At 42.2% G+C, this 18,929-nt stretch overlaps 1 long non-coding RNA gene across 1 annotated transcript in view; it reads right to left on the bottom strand.

Moving 5' to 3' along the window:
• The window catches only part of LOC149181725 (uncharacterized), a 114,893-nt gene that overhangs the window by 51,236 nt on the left and 44,728 nt on the right, over positions 1 to 18,929 (bottom strand). The window lies entirely within an intron of this gene.

Here is an 18,929-nt window from a genome sequence, read left to right as displayed (position 1 = left end):
TCATAGCCAAGTTGATCAGCCAGGGAGCTCAATAGCGAAGGAAGAGGGAGTTTCGTTGTTCATTGAGGGGCAGCAGATCGAAATCGCAGAGGCAGTGTAGTCACCTAAACTAAGAGGTCAAATTTCTTGAGGAGAATCTATTTTTCTGAAGGACAGAAAAATTAGATCTCTCTTGATCAAGGGATTCCAGAGGAAGAGGGTGTTGATTTCTGGTAGCATCAGATGTGCTCTAAGCCTCAAAATTTGCAGGGAGGCTTGGACACATGCATTCCACAATACCCAGAAATAGTTTTGGGAAATTCCACATAGAGACAGTTTTATTAAAATAATTAATTATCTTTAATGGGTCCCTAAGTCTAAACTTAAGAAATTAAAAAAATGAAGGGTATTAATCTAACTGTGGGTGAAACTTCTAGAAGAAGACGAAGATCAAGCCAAAATGATCTGAGCCATTGATTAGGATCTAATCTGGGCTGATGGTTCTCAATAGAAAGATTATAAGAGGAGGCTTGAGGGGCATTTGGAAGATACATCAAGTTGAGATCAGAAGATCGAATTTATGAAGCACGACAGCAGTTGCCAGGAGAGGAATTCGAAGTGATCTTTTGCAGTGAGGGGCAAGTATAGTTCCGGTTGGAGATTTCTCCTGATCCGGGAATACTCAGCAGAGAAGGCAAAGAGAGATCCAACAGAGATAGCACAAAGCCCAGAGGGGATCCAACAGAAGCAGAGGCAGCGCAGAAGCCCAGAGGGGATTCGTAAATTTGCCGGAGAATTGATTTCCAAAGACAGAAGCCGAGGTGTGATACCAGGAGGGCAGAAGTCGAAGTCTCAGAGGAAAATTTATCAACTGGGAGGAGTGACGCAAACCCCAGTAGCTATGACGCAGGGCCTACGCAGAGATTGCGCAAAGGCAGCCAGGGGTTGGCCATTCAATGGCTTAATCAGCCAAGATTTCCAATGATAGTGTGAGGTAATCTCAGTCATCTCTCTGTTAGTAATATTCTCTATACTAGATAGCCAGCGCGATATCTAGAGGTTGTATTCAGAATCACTACTGCATAATAATAAGACCCTCAGTTGTTGCACTAGTTTTCCCGCATTGGGTTTTTCTGAAAACGTTTAACCAAAAATAATTGTGCAGATGTCTGTGATGTTTATTTCTCTCCTGTGTTGTATTTAGTTTCCACAATTTTATTTGGTGTTGGTTGCAGTGTATCTATTTCAGTATTTGCCATAGAAAACTGCAAGTAACTTGTTCAATTAATTTAACAAGTAGGTGAAATATAATCAGTTTGTTGCAGTAGAAATCAGGTAACCGATTTTTCACATGGTATCAGAGCACAGATCATGAGCAGAAGAGGTCAAAATCAGAAAGGAAGAGGAGTTCGAAATTACTGCAGACACAGCAATTCGAAACCCTAGCAAGCAGCGTAATCCTTGTGCCAAAAGGTCGAAGTTTTGAGGAGAAATTGATTTCTCTAAGAGAGTGGACGGAGAAATTCGATCTCTAGATCGAAGCTTTCCAGAGGCAGAAGGGAGCTGCGTATTTTTCCTTGCAAAACAAATATTCAGCTGGGACGCAGAAATTTTGCAGCAGTTGCTGCCAGAATAACGTCAGTGGTAGAGAGAGAGACATTTGAGGCAATTTCTTCCTCAGTGAATTACTAGCCAGGAAATTCAAATTCTCAATTGTTGAGTAATAGCAAGGGGCAGCAGATCTACTGACTCCAACAAGGTGTGCGTAGGCTAGCCCAGCAACAGCGCAGAGGATAGAGGAGGTCATTCGACTTTTTCGATTGGTAGAGATGGCAGCTAGTGGATTGAGAGATCAAGATCGGTTGGACGGTGCATCCAACTATGTAATCTAGAAGGCAAGGATGTCATGCCTTTTGGATGAACATTTTCTCAAGATCTACGTTGACAGTGTGGTAGCTAAGCCCGCGAATCCAGATCCGCTCAAGAAGTACAAGGGAGAGATGGTGAAGGCCAAGCAGATGATCCTCGATGGAGTGAAGGATCATGTAGTCTATCACATCTCAGGCAAGGGGACTACCAAGGAGATGGGGGATGCCTCGTCCACGCTATATCAGGGATCGTCCGAGCACCGAAAGATGTACTTGGAGCAGAAGATGAGATCCACGCAGATGAAGAAGGGGGAACATATTGATTCGTTCCTTGCAAAGCTTTAGGAGACCCGTGACGAGTTGGCAGTTGTGGGGTCAACACCTCAGCCTACAAAGATGGTGAGGCTAGATCTAAATTCACTCTCAAAAGAGTGGAAAGTTTTTGTCCAGAGCATCCTGGGCAGAGAAAGACTGTTGGATTGGGAAGGAATGTGGGCCGCTCTTCAGCGTGAAGAGATGAGGAGAGACTTAGTCAAGTGCAAACTTGACAGCAGTAGCAACAACAATAGGACGAAGTCCAAGGAGGAGGATGAGAATGCATCCCTTGCATCTAAGGAGCAGCTAGAGCAGCGGAAGAAAAAGAAATATGTTTCGAAGATCAAGTGCTTCCGATGTGGCGAACTTGGTCACTACACTACACAGTGTCCTCTCAAGAAGAAGGACAAGGACGAAAAGCATGATCCAAACGTTGCATCCACACAGATCGAGGAGGAGGAGTTTTCCATGATCGCCCAGAGGTGGGGTGATATAAAACTGTAGTTCAAAAGAACTATAGATGGGCAGGATCCTTGAGGAGTCCACCTCTTAGATCAATACCTTGCTACCAGAGCCCAGATCAGAAGTAGCAAGATGGATTAGTATTAGTTGGTGCAGAGGAGTGTCGGAGTGAGTTGCAGTGGCTAGGAGCGCCAGAGACTAAGAAACGCAGAGCTAGAGTTGACAGCAGTGCAGTTGGCACAAAGCAGAGGTCAACAGCAACACAAAGGCTTTAGAGGGTCAGCGTAGAGACTAGCAGTAGTTAGAACTCCAACAACAAGATGCATCATGTTGAACACCAGTTCAGTAATTTGGAATGTTTTTCCGTTGCTAATGCACTAGCAGCAGCAGTTGCAGAAGGTTGCAGTGTAGATGCAGTGTTGGCAGTAGCAATGCTAGCAGCAACACGGATGCAGAATTTGAGAGGGAGTTGCAGTAAAGATGCAAAGTTGGCAGTTGCAGTGTCAGCAGTAGTACAGATGCAACAGTTGCACAGTGGTTGGTGGGCAGAGATGTCAGACATCAACAGCGCAGAGGGAGATGATACAAATTCAGGGTGATGCTTCAGCGAGTTGCATTACTATAGCACATTCATCGCTAAGAGGGAGTGTTGATTTCTGGTAGCATCAGATATGCTCTAGGCCTCAAAATTTGCAGGGAGGCTTGGACACATTCATTCCACAATACCCAAAAAACCTTTTTGGGGAATTCCACCCAGAGACAATTTTATTAAAATAATTAATTATTTTTAATGGGTCCCTAAGTCTAAACTTAGGAAATTAAAATAATTAAAGGGTATTAATCTAACTATGGGTGAAACTTCTAGTAGAAGATGAGGATCAAGCCAAAATGATCTGATCCATTGATTAGGATCTAATCTGGGTCTTTGGTTCTCAATAGAAACATTATAAGAGGAGGCTTGAGGGGCATTTAGAAGATACATCAAGTTGAGATCATAAAATCGAATTTTTGAAGCACAATAGCAGTTATCGGGAGAGGAATTCGAAGTGATCTTTTGCAGTGAGGGGCAGGGATAGTTTCGGTTGGATATTTCTCTTGATCCGGGAATAATCGACAGAGAAGGCAGAGAGAAATCTAGCATAGGCAGTGCAAAGCCAGAGAGGTTGACACAGGGCCACGCAAAGGCAGTGCAGAAGCCTAAAGGGGATCCGTAAATTTGATGGAGAATCAATTTCCAACCAGAAGCCAGGGTGTGAGACCAGGAGGGCAGAAGTCAAAGTCTTAGAGGCAAATCGATCAGCCGGGAGGAGTGACGCAGACCCCAGTGGTTGTGACACAAGGATTACGTAAAGACTGTGTAGAGGCAGCCAGGGGTTGGCCGTTCAGTGGCTGGATCAGCGAGTATTTCCAGTGATAGTGTGAGGTAATCTCACTCATCTCTCTGTCAGTAACATTCTTTGTACTGGATAGCCAGCAGGGCATCCAGATATTGTATTCAGAATTACTACCGCATAATAATAAAACCCTCAGGTGCTGCACCAGTTTTCCCGCATTGGGTTTTTCTGGGGACGCTTGTCCAAAAATAACTGTGGATGTGTGTGATGTTTATTTCTTGTTGAAGAATCAAGGGCAATTAGGTGTAATGTGATTATTCTTGACTTGATAATAATTTGTGGAGTCCTTTTACTTTTTCTTGTTAGCTTAATATTCTTCTTATTATTATTAATACATGTGGGTGTACTTCATCAAACTGCTACCAAAAACATAAGAACAAGGACACAAGATGTTGCCTCTCTGCCAGGGCCAAAACCTCTCTTCTCTTGAGAGAAAAATCCTTTAGTAAGTTTCTCTTATTGAAGCTTCTTATTAATCAATGCCAAACCCTAGACCCCTGACTAGAATGTCCTCCAAGCACAAGTCCAGAACTTTCTCCTTTATGCACTTTGTTCCTTGGCACTTCCTTCTTCCAGCGCTTCGTTTCTCGGCGCTTCGTCCTCCTCCTTCCAGCACTTCATTCTTCTTTCAACTGTTGGTAAACCTTGTAGCACTTGCTCTAGATGAGATGCTTCTCTTCTATACTTAGAGATATCCTTCACTTATGTAGACACCTTCCTTCAAATGAGATCCTTCTTGAGATGTATGTGTACACTGAAGTGACTATACCCTTCTCTCCTTCGCTTGAGTACCCTTCTTCTACGCTTGAGTAGGAGGCCTTGTAGGCCTAGATTTAACCCCAAACAATGAGAGATAGTAGACTGTTTGTTGCTGCTGTCATAACCGCAGAGACAACCTTCCTTTCCTCACACGTGTGGCTGTAACTAGCCCTAGAACAATCCTCTTAGGCTCAGTTATGTATCCCTTTTCTTTGTTGCACTAGGAGACCTCTTCTTTGTCCTTCGTTACCCTTTACTTGCCTCTTTTCTTTGCAAATTTCAGAGATATGAGTGTGTTGTCTTTGGAGGAGTGGACAGCCTCTATATATAGAGGATTGTCCCTCCTTTAGGCCAACTTGAAGGCCGACTTATTGTTTGTAGGCCGACTTGCCTTTTATAATTTGGATTGCTTCTTTTGTAGGTGTTGTTGCATGGAGGAGACTTGTTGACTTTGCTTGGAGGTATTCTCTTGACTCTAATACATAAACATACATGGTGTGACATACCTTTAAGGTCTTCAACATTTTCTTTTGACTATTTGACTCACCTATAGCACTTTAACATGTGCTAGAACTATTTCAATGAGCAAGAAACTCATTGACATATATTATAAAAATAATATTTCTTTTTTTGAATAAATACAAATATCAAAAGTACATTTATGAAGACCGAACCTATTTCATTACCTTCAACATTTCTCTCTTGTGATATATTTAGTTTCCACAGTTTTATTTGGTGTAGGCTGCAGTGTATGTATTTCAGTATTTTTCGTAGAAAACTGCAAGTAACTTGTTCAATTAATCTAACACGTAGGTGAAATATAATCAGTTTGTTGCAGTAGGAATCGGGTAACCGATTTTTTACAGAGGGAGCAACCAGTATTTTTCGTAGAGCAGATCTCTAGCTGGACGCAGTAGTTTTGCAGCAGTTGCTAGAGAAAAACTAGCATCGGGTGGAAGAAGAGCACACACTTAGGGAAAAATTTCCTCAAGGAACTTCTAGTCTCAAGAAGTTCGATTTCCCTTGCAGATCAGCAGTGATTGTGAGGCAGATTGTCTCACTCCAAAAGGGAGTTCGAATAGCCCATACAGCAGCCGATCAGAAGGGAAGAGGAGATTTCAACATTATCTGGGATGGCCACTGTTGGACTTCGAGATCAAGACAAGTTGGATTTGTTGATCTAGATTGTCATTGATGTCAATATGGCAATATTCTGGATAGTAAATAATGATGTGAAGCCAAGCAGAGAAGATTTGTGAAGCAACAAGAGCAGGAAGAGTTCATCGAAAGCCATCAAAGAAGAGCTATCGGAACAGTGTATCGAAAGTCATAGCAGTGAAGAGAAACCACAGGAGTGACGAGCCAAGACAAAGCAGATCTATCAGAGGAAGGAATAAACAATGGAAACCTCTTAAAAAGCTCACAATGCATAAAACAAACCGGAGGAGTTAACATATCGGCATATATAATATCGGCGGGATCTATTACATGCCACCACACAAAACCGCCGATTGCGATTGGAGCTGTGGACCCGACTTTCCAATAGAACAAGATCTAATATAAGACTGTGTCCGCCACTATCGGAGGTTACGTATTGCAAGTCATAAATGTCACTGCCCAAAAACCTACGAATGCGATACCATTGCAGACCCGCTGCACCATTGTAATACAACTAAATAGAATATTGCTCGCAAACCATACGGTTTATTATGTATCACCGCCCCAAATCCGCCAATTGCAATATGTACTACGGACCCAATGGTTCCATTATAATATGCCATAATACAATATCGCATCCACCGTATAAACTTTCATATCGCAAGTCATAAAGGGATGTCAAAATAAAAACTGCGATTGTGATATAAGCTACAGACCCAATTGTTCCATTATAAAACACCCTAACGTAATATCACATCCGCGTATCGAGATTTTCATCTCACAAGGCTTAAAGGGATGAAACGTTAAAACGCCAATTGTGATATAATATGCGGACCTGACAACTCCATTAAAATATACCTTTATGTAGTATCGCGTCCGGGTATCAGAAGTTACACAAATCATAAAGGGTTGTCATCCCAGACCGCCGATTGCGATAAACCCCAAACCGTTGATTGCGATAGAAGCTGTGGATCCGACGGATCTATTGACAATTATTTGATGTTATATCGTATCTACCTCATCACCAATATGAGTATCGGTTATGTTACATCGGTAACGTTAAAAGTTGCGATTGCGATTGCAATTGATGATGTGGATGTGGGACCTCCATGTGGGCCTTGGATGAATATTAAAAAGGGCCTCTCTGATATATTGTGTAGCAAGAGACCTCCAAAAGTTGTGATTGCGATTAGCGGTGATGTGGCATGTGGGAACTGCCAAACTTCTATTATAATATGGTTATAGCCTCTCTGGTCTCTCCGTAAATAAACAAGTCGACCTCCCTCCAATAAACGTGTCTCTCAAGTCATTGGTGAAACTCGTATAAGTACAGGTTAAAACACTTCACTAAAGGCATCAATCTCGGCATTGGGCACATAGAAGAATCAACAGTTCACAACTCATGAACTTAAAGAACCAAAGAAAGCCAAAGGGTGAAGACTGGATCCAGCATTGAAGAAGAAAGTCGAAGGTCCAGCAAAAGGAAGGAAGCCGAAGACCGAGGAGGTCTGTTGGTTGGGTTAATCTCTATAAAGGGCTCGTGAAGAAGCAGTTACTCCTGAAACAATTACCGAGACAATAAGAACAGAGGGTTGAAAAACATAGAATTGTTTTGTGCAAACATTGAGGTGTAGCGCAACTTACCAAAGATATCTTGTTGAAAAGCATCAACAGATCTTGAAGACATTATTGGAAGATCATGATGGCTATTTGAAATCAGCATGAGATAACCCTACAGAATCTGTTTGGGCAATATGAAGAGCTGTGAAAACTCCTCCATATGAAGACAGGTTGTCATTGATGTAGCAGTGAAGCTGTAAATTGACAGAATTCAGTGAAGAAGATTTTGGGAGCAGAGAATGACTATCAAACATATTTAGACAAAATACAACAGTGGGTTAGAGCCCAAAGGGTTGGTGCCCTGAAGATTGGAGCCTCGAACAAATAAGGTTGGTGCCTTGATAAAGATAGGGTCGGAGCCCTTGGGGTTGGTGCCTCAGAATTGGAAGGATTGGTGTCCTTGGAGTTGGTGCTCCTAAATCCAAGGTTGGTGCCTTGACAAGATAGGGTCGAAGCCCTAGAGGTTGGAGCCTCACAAAAGACCAAGTTGGTGCTTGGCAACGGGTTGTAGCCCTATATATATATTGTACCTAATTTATTGTAAAGATTATATTAATAAAAGCATTTATTCCTTTTGTTCATTTTGTGTTCTAAATAAAATTGATTGAACTAGTAAAAGTAACAATTGAAAAGAAATAATGATTCACCCTCATTCTCAGTGTTTCCAACAATTGGTATCAGAGCCAGTACCTTCACTCAAAGCCTAACAGCTTGAAGGTTGATCAATTAAAACACAAATGGCAAAGCCAGGGAAGAAAGTCTCCAATCCTCCTAAAGATGTGTCTCCCTCAACCATCGAAGTTGAAATCAATCAATTTTTAAAGGCTCCATGGTTCAATGGAAACGTTGATATATGGGAAGCAAGAATGAGGATTTCCTTAAAGACTCAAGCCATTGAAATCTAGAAATCAGTGACTGTTGATAGCATGATGGATGGAGAATCCAAGGAGTACAATCCAAAGGCAATGAAGGCAATTTTGAATGGGCTACCAAATTCTATAAAGAACAATTTAGGAAAATGTTCGTCAGCAAAGGGTATATGGGACAAACTTCATGACCTTCACTCAAAAGGAGAATTGACAATGACCACTAGTCAAGAAGATGATGGAAACCAAGAAGGAAATCCAGAACCCATCATAGAAGCTGAAAATGAGAATGATGACATAAAGGCTAAAGAAGACCTAGAAGATGAAGAGAATGAAAAATATTTTGAAGAAGATCTACTCACTAAACTTATGGCTGCCATGGAAGACATTATTAGTTAGAAAAAGGAAAACAAGGAACTTAAGAAGAAAGCACTAGCTGGTGACCAAGACCAAACAAGGAAGAAAGTTGACCTTGTCAAGCTTCAAGTACAAGAAAGGGATGAAGAGCTTGCCAAGCTTAAGAAAGAATTTCATCAAAGCAAAAGAAAGCATCATGAAGAAGTCATATCCATGAAAAATCAATTGGATAAAGTAAAGAAACGGGAAGATAACTTGTCAAGCTACCCTGAACAAAGGCACAAGATCTTGAACAAATTTGAAGCAGAGATTGGTCAATACAAGGAAGAGGTCTACTCCCTTAGATCACAACTAGAAGAAGGAAGGAAACAAGCACAAGGAACTGAGAAGAAAATGGAAGCATTGGTAATATAAAATAGGATAGTTTGATGAAGCATAAAAGGAGAAAAACACCATGATATGCCAACTAAAAGCAAAGGATGAAGAAATATTCAAACTAAAATCCGACCTCAACCTTCTTAAGCTCGAAACATGTAAATCTACAAGGATCATGGAAGAAATGGAGAGCAATCTAGCTAAGGAAAATGAAGAAATCTTCAGAATGAAATCAAATATCATCTCCCTTAAAACAGAAGCAAATGAAGCAATATGTATCAAGGAAGAGTTTGAGAAACAACTTGCTAAGAAGAATAATGATTGCGAAAGATTGGAAGAAGAGATTGTCTCCCTCAAGAAAAAGGTTGAAGGGATGGACAATTTTTTTAAGAGCTCTCAAGCCTTGGATGACATGCTCAACCATCAAAGATCCCCATTTGATAAATCAGGTCTTGGCTATGAAGGAGAATCCTCAAGCAAGAATGATAATGCTTCAAACAACAAGGATGTGAGGAAGCCAGAAAGAAATGTTGATGCTCCCAGTTCCAGCAAAGGAAAGGATAAGAGTCAAGGCAACAATGAAGGAAATCCTATTCCAAGAAGAAATGTAGATGATGTCAAGGATGCAAGAAGAAATGGTTATAATCAAAGGATCTCAAGGCAGAAAGACTTCAGAAGTACATCAAGGAAACCTTCTTCTCCCAGGTACCAAAGTATATTTCTTGGTTATTGTTATTCTTGTACAAACTTTGGACACATGGCAAAAGATTGTAGGGCATACCACAAAGATAGACATTATGGTCCCCGACAATCTCCGAGAAGCAATTCTGCAGGAAGAAATCATGAATTCTTATTCATGAACAACATAGAATGCTTCAAGTGTCATAACATTGGTCATATGGCACGTGATTGTAACTTAACTTGGGATCCTACACAAGCTAGAACCATGCCAGAGAAGAGAATTACACAAGTATGGAGAAGAAAGCAAATACAATCTGAAAATCTCCTGAACTCTCCAGCCAACAACACATGTTGACTTGATGAAGATATCCTTGATATTCTGAGTGTTTGATGATGGGATTCTGCCAAAAAGAGACCATGCATACAGTTAGGGGGAGCTTGTGATTCTTGATCATTATTGCAGAAGCTATCCGTGAAAGGGTCCTTATGAAATCCTTGATGAGCTATATTAACAATCATTCTTTGATAGATCATTTCTCAGGAACACTCCTTTGAAAGAACATGATCTCTTATCTATCCAATGGACTGTTGTTAAAGATATTTTCCACTTGATCTCTAAATAGAAATTGGAGCAGCAGAAGGCCATCTAATGCTAATAAGTGAATAACTATGTTGTTGTTATTACAAAAGTTGAATATTTCGACTCAAGGATTTGATGTGAGAACAGGTAAATTATGGACACAAATAGAGGCAACCTTCAAACAAACAGATACATCTGGGAATGAAGCTTGAAGCAAGAGCAGTTGGCAACATCTAACAAAACTGAAGCATTGCAAAAAGCTGCCAATCAGTAAAAATAATTCAAAAGACAGTCACAGATTGGATGTCAAATCTGCTAGTAGAAATAACTTGCAGAAACTTTTACTAGAACACAAGGAAAAATGGCTCATCAAAAGTACTATAGAAAGAAGAATGTTGCACAGTCGAATATAAGCTCAGTTTAATGCTGGTCACTTTGGAAAATAGCAACAGTGAGGCACAATCTCTCACCATTTCATCTGAATGCAATAATGTTAAAATATTGAATGGCAGTGACTTAAGGAGAAGCACAGAAATACAAAGGAACTTGGATTTGAAGAAAGATAGCGAGAAAGACAATTTCAGTGGCTTTTTCTCTTGTTTCAGACTATGAAGACCTCTTAAATCTGACTATGGAGACAACAGAATACGGACAACAATCCTTCTATCTTGAGCAATAAGAAGAGCACCATGACAGGGGGAGCAGTTTGACAAGAGGAGCAGTTCGACAGGGGGAGTCCTTGTGCACTCCTTTTCCATTGATGTCAAAGGGGGAGAGAAGAAGAATATTGCCACCAATGACAAAGGGGGAGATTGTTGATCTAGATTGTCATTGATGTCAATATGGCAATATTCTGGATAGTAAATAATGATGTGAAGCCAAGCAGAGCAGATCTGTGAGGCAACAGGAGCAAGGGAAGTTCGTCTAAAGCCATCAAAGAAGCGCTATCGAAGCAGTGTATCGGAAGTCATAGGAGTGAAGAGAAACCACACGAGCGACGAGCCAAGACAAAGCAAATCTATCAGAGGAAGGAATAAACCGTGGAAACCTCTTAAAAAGTCCACAGCACATAAAACAAACCGGAGTTAACATATTGGCATATATAATATCAGCGGACTCTATTACATGCCATTGCACAAAACCCTCGATTGTGATTTGAGCTGCGGACCTGACTTTCCAATAGAACAAGATCTAATATAATATCGCATTTTCCACTATACAAAAGTTACTTATCACAAGCAAAAAATGTCACCGCCCAAAAACCTGCAATTGCGATACCATTGCAGACCCACTGCACCATTGTAATATAACTCAATAGAAAATCGCATAATCGCAAACCATAAGGTTTATTATGCATCACCGCACCAAATCCGTCGATTGCGATATGTACTATAGACCCGATGGTTCCACTACATTACACCATAATACAATACCACATCCACCGTATAAACTTTCATATCGCAAGTCATAAAGGGATGTCACAATAAAAACTGCGATTGCGATATAAGGTGCAGACCCGATTTCTCCATTATAAAGCACCCTAATGTAATATTGCATCTGCGTATCGGAATTTTCATAGCGCAAGGCTTAAAGCGATGAAACGTTAAAACGCCAATTGTGATATAATATGCAGACCCAACAACTCCATTAAAATATACCTTTATGTAGTATCGCGTCCGGGTATCGGAAGTTACACAAATCATAAAGGGTTGTCACCCTGGACCACCGATTGCGATAAACCCCCGAACCACTGATTGCGATAGAAGTTGTGGATCCGACGGATCTATTGACAACTGTTTAATGTTATATCGCGTTCACCTCATCGGCAATATGAGTATTGGTTATGTTACATTGGTAACGTTAAAAGTTGTGATTGCAATTGTGATTGATGATGTGGATGTGGGACCTCCATGTGGGCCTTGGATGAATATTAAAAAGGGCCTCTCTGATATATTGTGTAGCAAGAGACCTCTAAAAGTTGCGATTGCGATTAGCGGTGACGTGGCATGTGGGGACCGCCAGACTTCTATTATAATATGGTTATAGCCTCTCTGGTCTCTCCATAAATAAACAAGTCGGCCTCCCTCCAATAAACGTGTCTCTCAAGTCATTGGTGAAACTTGTATAAGTACAAGTTAAAACGTTTCACTAAAGGCATCGATCTTGGCATTGGGTACATAGAAGAATCAACAGTTCACAACTCGTGAACTTAAAGAATTAGAGAGAGCCGAAGGTTGAAAATGGAAGCCGAAGATCCAGTGTTGAAGAAGAAAGCCGAAGGTCCAGCAAAAGGAAGGAAGCCGAAGGCCGAGGAAGTCTGTTGGTTGGGTTAATTTCTATAAAGGGCTCGTGAAGAAGCAGTTACTCCTGAAGTAGTTACCGGGACAATAAGAACAGAGGGTTGAAAAACAGAGAATTGTTTTGTGCAGACATTGAGGCGTAGCGCAGCTAATCAAAGATATCCTGTTGAAAAGCATCAGCAAATCTTGAAGACATTATTGGAAGATCATGATGGCTGTTTGAAATCATCATGAGATAACCCTGCAGATCCTGTTTGGGCAATATGAAGAGTTGTGAAAACTCCTTCATATGAAGACAGGTTGCCATTGATGTAACAGTGAAGCTGTAGCGAATTCAATGAAGAAGATTTTGGGAGCAGAGAATTACTATCAAACATATTTAGACAAAATACAGCAGTGGGTTGGAGCCCAGAGGATTGGTGCCCTGAAGGTTGGACCCTCGAACAAACAAAGTTGGTGCCTTGATAAAGATAGGGTCGGAGCCCTTGCGGTTGGTGCCTCAAAATTGGAAGGATTGGTGTCCTTGGAGTTGGTGCTCCTAAATCCAAGGTTGGAGCCTTGACAAGATAGGGTCGGAGCCCTAGAGGTTGGAGTCTCACAAAAGACCAAGTTGGTGCTTGGCAACGGATTGTAGCCCTATATATATTGTACCTAATTTATTGTAAAGATTATATGTTAAAATTGGCAACTAGGGCCAAACTCCATGTGGGTCATCTTATTAATGAAAGATGATATTTTTCTTGGATCCCTCTCATTGAGAGGTGTAGGATTGATCTAAAGATCATCCGATTCCGATAAGTATTCATGGAGATATGAATTTATTTGTGTTATGGGACAATTCGTCAAGGTCGGCCAGCAACCAAATAAACCCCACTTGTGCTCAACATTTTAGTATAAATAGAGGTGGCCTTCAAGTCATTTCAACACACTTGGGATCCCTTCCTCTCTACTTGTCTTTGGTTTTGGTAGGAGGAGAGATACTAAGGGATAACGCTACCCTGATCCAAAGCCAGAACTGTAGGGAACTGTCGGAACAGCGAGAACTGTCGGGAACTGCCGGAACAGCCAGAACTGCCGGGACAGCTGGGAATAGTCGGAATTGCTGGAACAACCCGGAATTGCCGGAACTGCCAGGACTGCCGGGAACAGCCGAAACAGCCAGGAACCGCCAAGAACAGTCGAGAACTACCGGAACAACCAAAACCACCGGAACTGCCAGGAACTGTCGGAACATCTGGAACTGTGGGAACTACCGGAACTGCCGAAACAGCTGGAAATGCCGGGAACTGTTGGAACTGTCGAGAACAGCCGGGAACAGCCGAAACTGCCGGAACAGCCGTGAACAGCGGAAACTGTCGAGAACAGCCGAAATTGCCGGAACTGCCGGAACAGTTGGAACTGCTGAGAACAGCTGGAACTGCCAGAACTGCCGGGAACTGCCTGAACAGCAGGAGCATCTATCTCCGAAGGAGAGCAGCATGCAAGGGAAAGCTAACTAACATTGGGACAGTTGTATGGTACTTAGCAACAAATACACCAAGCATGCAATGTCACAGCTAGCATGCGAGGGACAACTAGCATGCAACAGCAAGCATGCTAAGGACAACAAGCATGCTAGGGACAACAAGCAAGCAAGGGTCAACAAGCAAGCAAGGTGCAGCATGATGATGAGATGCAGCACGATGATAGGTGAAGGAGTCACCTTGGAGAATCAGTGGAAGCAACATGTCTTCAACTGATCTCATGTATCATCTTCTTAGAGATGATCTATGCTCTTATCTAGATAAGTCAAAGTGTTGACTTCTGTTGTAAATGTACTATCTCTCTCTCTCTCTTTATTGAACTATTGAAGAACATATAAGAAGAATTGATCAAGGGTTTCCCCACATTGGGGTTTGTCCCTGGCTAGCACCACATCTTGTGTCCTCTTGTCTTGGCTTGTCTTCTACGATTTATGTTTATGTTCTATCTGCAATTTACTTTAATGCTGATGTGATTGCTAATCTGGAAAAGATATTGAGCTAACTGTGAAAATTGAAATAAATTGCTCTAAGCATAGAAAATACCTAAAATTAACATGGTATCAAAGCTAAGGTGAAGGCAATGCCCAAGCAAGAGTGAAAGAGCAATCACCGAAGACGGTTGGGAAAGTAAAAAAGGATCAATGGATTCCTCATCCCTCTTCAAATTCACCAAGGGTGAATTCGAAGCAGAGAATATTATCAGAATGGCGCAGCAGAATATGGCCTACCTAAAGATCACTTCATTGGAAGACCGAATCTCAAGGTGGAAGGAAAGGCAGATAACTAGTTCGGCCATTATGCGAAGGAGTGTCCGAATGGCAGGGACACATCACTTGATGATGATAACAATCATTCCAGGGACATCTTCAATGATCAAAGGAATGACAAGTAATGCAAGTCATCAAGGAAATGGCCGACTCTTCAAAGAAAGCAAGGAACCCCAGGTATGAAGAATCAAATGTTGTTTCTGATAAGATAAAGAAGCGTTATCTTGTATTGGCCCTCTCCTTCAGATTCTTTGGGAATCTGGCTTATTGATTGTAGTGCTTCAAGGCACTTCATCGGATAGATGGGTGCACTCTCTAATTTGGTAGAGATGGAAACAATCGTGGGATTATACTTGGAGCCAATGCCACCTATCCTGGAAAGGGTGTAGGGAATGTTAACCCTCAATTGAATGAGGGTAGCTCGATTCATTTACAGAAACTCTTTTATGTACCTGATCGCAAGAAGAACCTAGTTTCCATCTCGGAAATGGAAGTCAAAGGTTTCAGGGTGGCATTCATCGATGGAAAGGTACATGTTAAAAAAAAAAAAATAGAATTTTCAAAGATTTTTTTTCTCATGGGTTCTGGGTTGGTAATTTGTATCAAGTTGCAGGATGGTCCATTGGGGATCATGTCAATTGACATATCGCATCTATAAGGTCTCCCTGTGGGGCCCTACCTGATGTGATGTCTTTTCTCATGGGTTCTGGGTTGGCAATTTGTATCAAGTTGTAGGATGGTCCATTGGGGATCATGTCAATTGACATATTGCATCTATAACACCGGAGGTCTACCTATGGGGCCCTACCCGATGTGAGTCAGATGGTGATAGGGATGTCTAAATTCAAGTAGAGCATGAAGGTACATGGATGAGATGTACCGAAGGAAAATCTTATAAGGGGACCATTCCCCTCATGCAGCTGGTCCACAAGTTTGGAACAACCCGAGGAGTTTGAGATTCATGATCGGGAATCTAATGTATACAGGTGGAAGAAAGCCCTCTATGGCTTGAAGTAAAACACACCAGGCATAGTATGAGATGGATTGATAGCTGTCTGATGAAGCTGAGATCACTAGGAGTGAAACCGATCCAAATCATTACCCAAAGGTTGTGGATGACAGACCTCTCATACCGGCACCTTATGAGGATGACCTATTTCTGACAGGTGCAGACCCTCTCATTTGTAGAAGTAAGAGGGAGTTGGATTCCAGATGTGGAATGATAAACTGCAAGCCTGTGACTACCTCGAGGATCTTAACTTTCAGAATTTATATGGTAGTGATGTCGGACCAGATTTGGGAAATGCCTCTGAGTTTCATAAACTCATTCACATTGATGTTCTTGGTGAACTTCCGTCCGAACATATGTTTTGCAGTTAGCATGGTGAGCTCATATTTGGTTGAGCCTCACTGGATTGGTGCCAAGAATCTTCTGAGATATCTTCGGGGCACAATCTCTCATGGATTGAGATACACTACCAGAAATATGAAACTGCATGATTATTCGAATGCTGACTAGGCAGGCAGTGTGGAGGATCACTAGAGCACTTCTCAGTGCTGGTTCTCTTTGGATTCTGCTTCAATATCATGGATGAGCAGGAAGCAAAAGTCGGTTGCTATAAGCACCGCCAAGACCGAATACATAGCTACGAGTATGATCTCGTTTGAAGTTGCATGGTTGCAGAAGCTCTTAAGTGAGTTGTTTGTACACATGATGAATACCACTGTGATTCTCTGTGACAACCAGAGGGGGGATTCGATTATTGAGGAATCCCGTATTCGATGATTGCTCCAGCAGATAGACATCAGATACTGCCTTATCTGGGATATGGTAAGTCGATGAGCGAGGAGGCTCCATCGCATTGAGACTGATGTACAGGTCGCAGACATTTTGTCAAAGCCCCGAGGAAAGGTCAAATCTGTGACTTTCCCAAACAACTTGGAGTCATTGAGAGACCTTCTTATAAGGGTCCTGCATTTTTCATGCATTGAGCTCTAGGAGCTCTAGGGGGCTTGGGGTACTTACTGGAGCAACATACGACCACAAGTTGACTCACCCTCCCCTGGTGGTGCACTATGTACAGGATGACAGGTTCAGCCTCCCTTGTGATACCCCTGGAGACTGTGGAATAGGATGATTAGTTCTCCTGTGGACCGGGATGATTATTTCTCCCATGGCAACTGTGGAACAGGATGATTAGTTCTCCTGTGGGCCAGGATGATTAGTTCTCCCATGGAAACTGTGAAACAGGATGATTAGTTCTCCTGTGGACCGGGATGATTAGTTCTCCCATGGAAACTGTGGAACAGGATGATTAGTTCTCCTATGGGCCGAGATGATTAGTTCTCCCATGGCAACTGCAACTATGAAACGGGATGATTAGTTCTCCTGTGGGCCAGGATGATTAGTTCTCCCCTGGCGACTGTGGGGCAGGATGATTCGTTCTCCTGTGCACAACATGATTAGTTCTCTTGTCGAGGCATCTTACCCATGCAGTCTGGGACTCATGGGAAGTACCTATCATTTGATCAATGAGTAGGGAAATAGGGTTAGGGACCATAGCAGTACTATCAATGGACGCATAGTTGTATCTACCGTACTCCCTATGCTAGGATGACCTCCATTGATCTGGGATCAATAAAACTGACTTCGGCTCAGTAAGAGTGATGTGACACTCTCTCTTCAGATGAAACAGACTTCGGGTCAGTAGAGAATGGTATGAGACATTCTCAATCAATTCTTCTTCTTCATGGTTCAGCAGAGCAAAGCAGAGTAAAGCAGAATAGAGCTCAGAAGAGCAGAGCTCAGCAGATCAGAGCAGTGCAGGGCACTGATGGCAGAGATAGTACAGTTCGACATATGGATCAGCGGATGGAATTCTCCCTAGTTGAAAGGGAGTGTTAAAATTGTCAACTAGGGCCAAACTCCATGTGGGTCATCTTATTAATGGAAGATGATATTTTTCTTGGATCCCTCTCATCAAGAGGTGTAGGATTGATCTAGAGATCATCCAATTCCGATAAGTATTCATGGAGATATGAATTTATTTGTGTTATGGGACAATTCGTCAAGGTTGGCCAGCAACCAAATAAACCCCACTTGTGCTCAACGTTTTAGTATAAATAGAGGTGGCCTTCAAGTCATTTCAACACACTTGGGATCCATTCCTCTCTACTTGTCTTTGGGTTTTAGTAGGAGGAGAGATCCTAAGGGATAACGCTGCCCTAATCCAAAGGGCAGAAACTGAAACTGTCGGGAACTGCCGAAACTGCCGAGACAGCTAGGACAATCGGGAACAGCCGGAACTGCCGGGAACAGCCAGAATAGCCGGGAACAGCAGGGAATTGCCGGAACAGCCGAAACTGCCAGAACAGTCGGAATAGCCGAAATAGCTTGGAACAGCCGGAACAGCCGAAACTACCGGAACTGTCAGGAACTGTCAGAACAGCGGGGAACTGTTGGAACAGCCGGAATAGTCGGAATTTCTGGGAACAGCCGGAACTACCGGAACTGCCAGAACAACCGAAACTACCGGGAACTGCCGGAACTGTCGGGAACTGCCAGAACAACAGGAGCATCTATCTCCGAACAAAAGCAGCAAGCAAGGGACAGCTAACTAACATTGGGACAGTTGTATGGTACTTAGCAACAAATACACCAAGCATGCAATGTTATAGCTAGCATGTAACAACAAGCATGCTAAGGACAACAAGCAAGCAAGGGACAACCAGCAAGCAAGGTGCAACATGATGACAAGATGCAGCAAAATGATAGGTGAAGGAGTCATCTTGAAGAATCAGTTGAATCAGCATGTCTTCAACTGATCTCATGTATCATCTTCTTAGAGATGATCTATGCTCTTATCTAGCTAAGTCAAAGTGTTGACTTCTGTTGTAAATGTACTATCTATCTCTCTCTCTCTGC

Source organism: Pinus tabuliformis, chromosome 3_2, assembly GCF_031772625.1.
Source record: "Pinus tabuliformis cultivar Carrire ecotype Pingquan chromosome 3_2, CPIR1, whole genome shotgun sequence".
NCBI classification, from domain to species: domain Eukaryota; kingdom Viridiplantae; phylum Streptophyta; class Pinopsida; order Pinales; family Pinaceae; genus Pinus; species Pinus tabuliformis.
The sequence above is the reverse complement of the archived record's forward strand: the minus strand, read 5'-3'. Positions and strand labels throughout refer to the sequence as shown.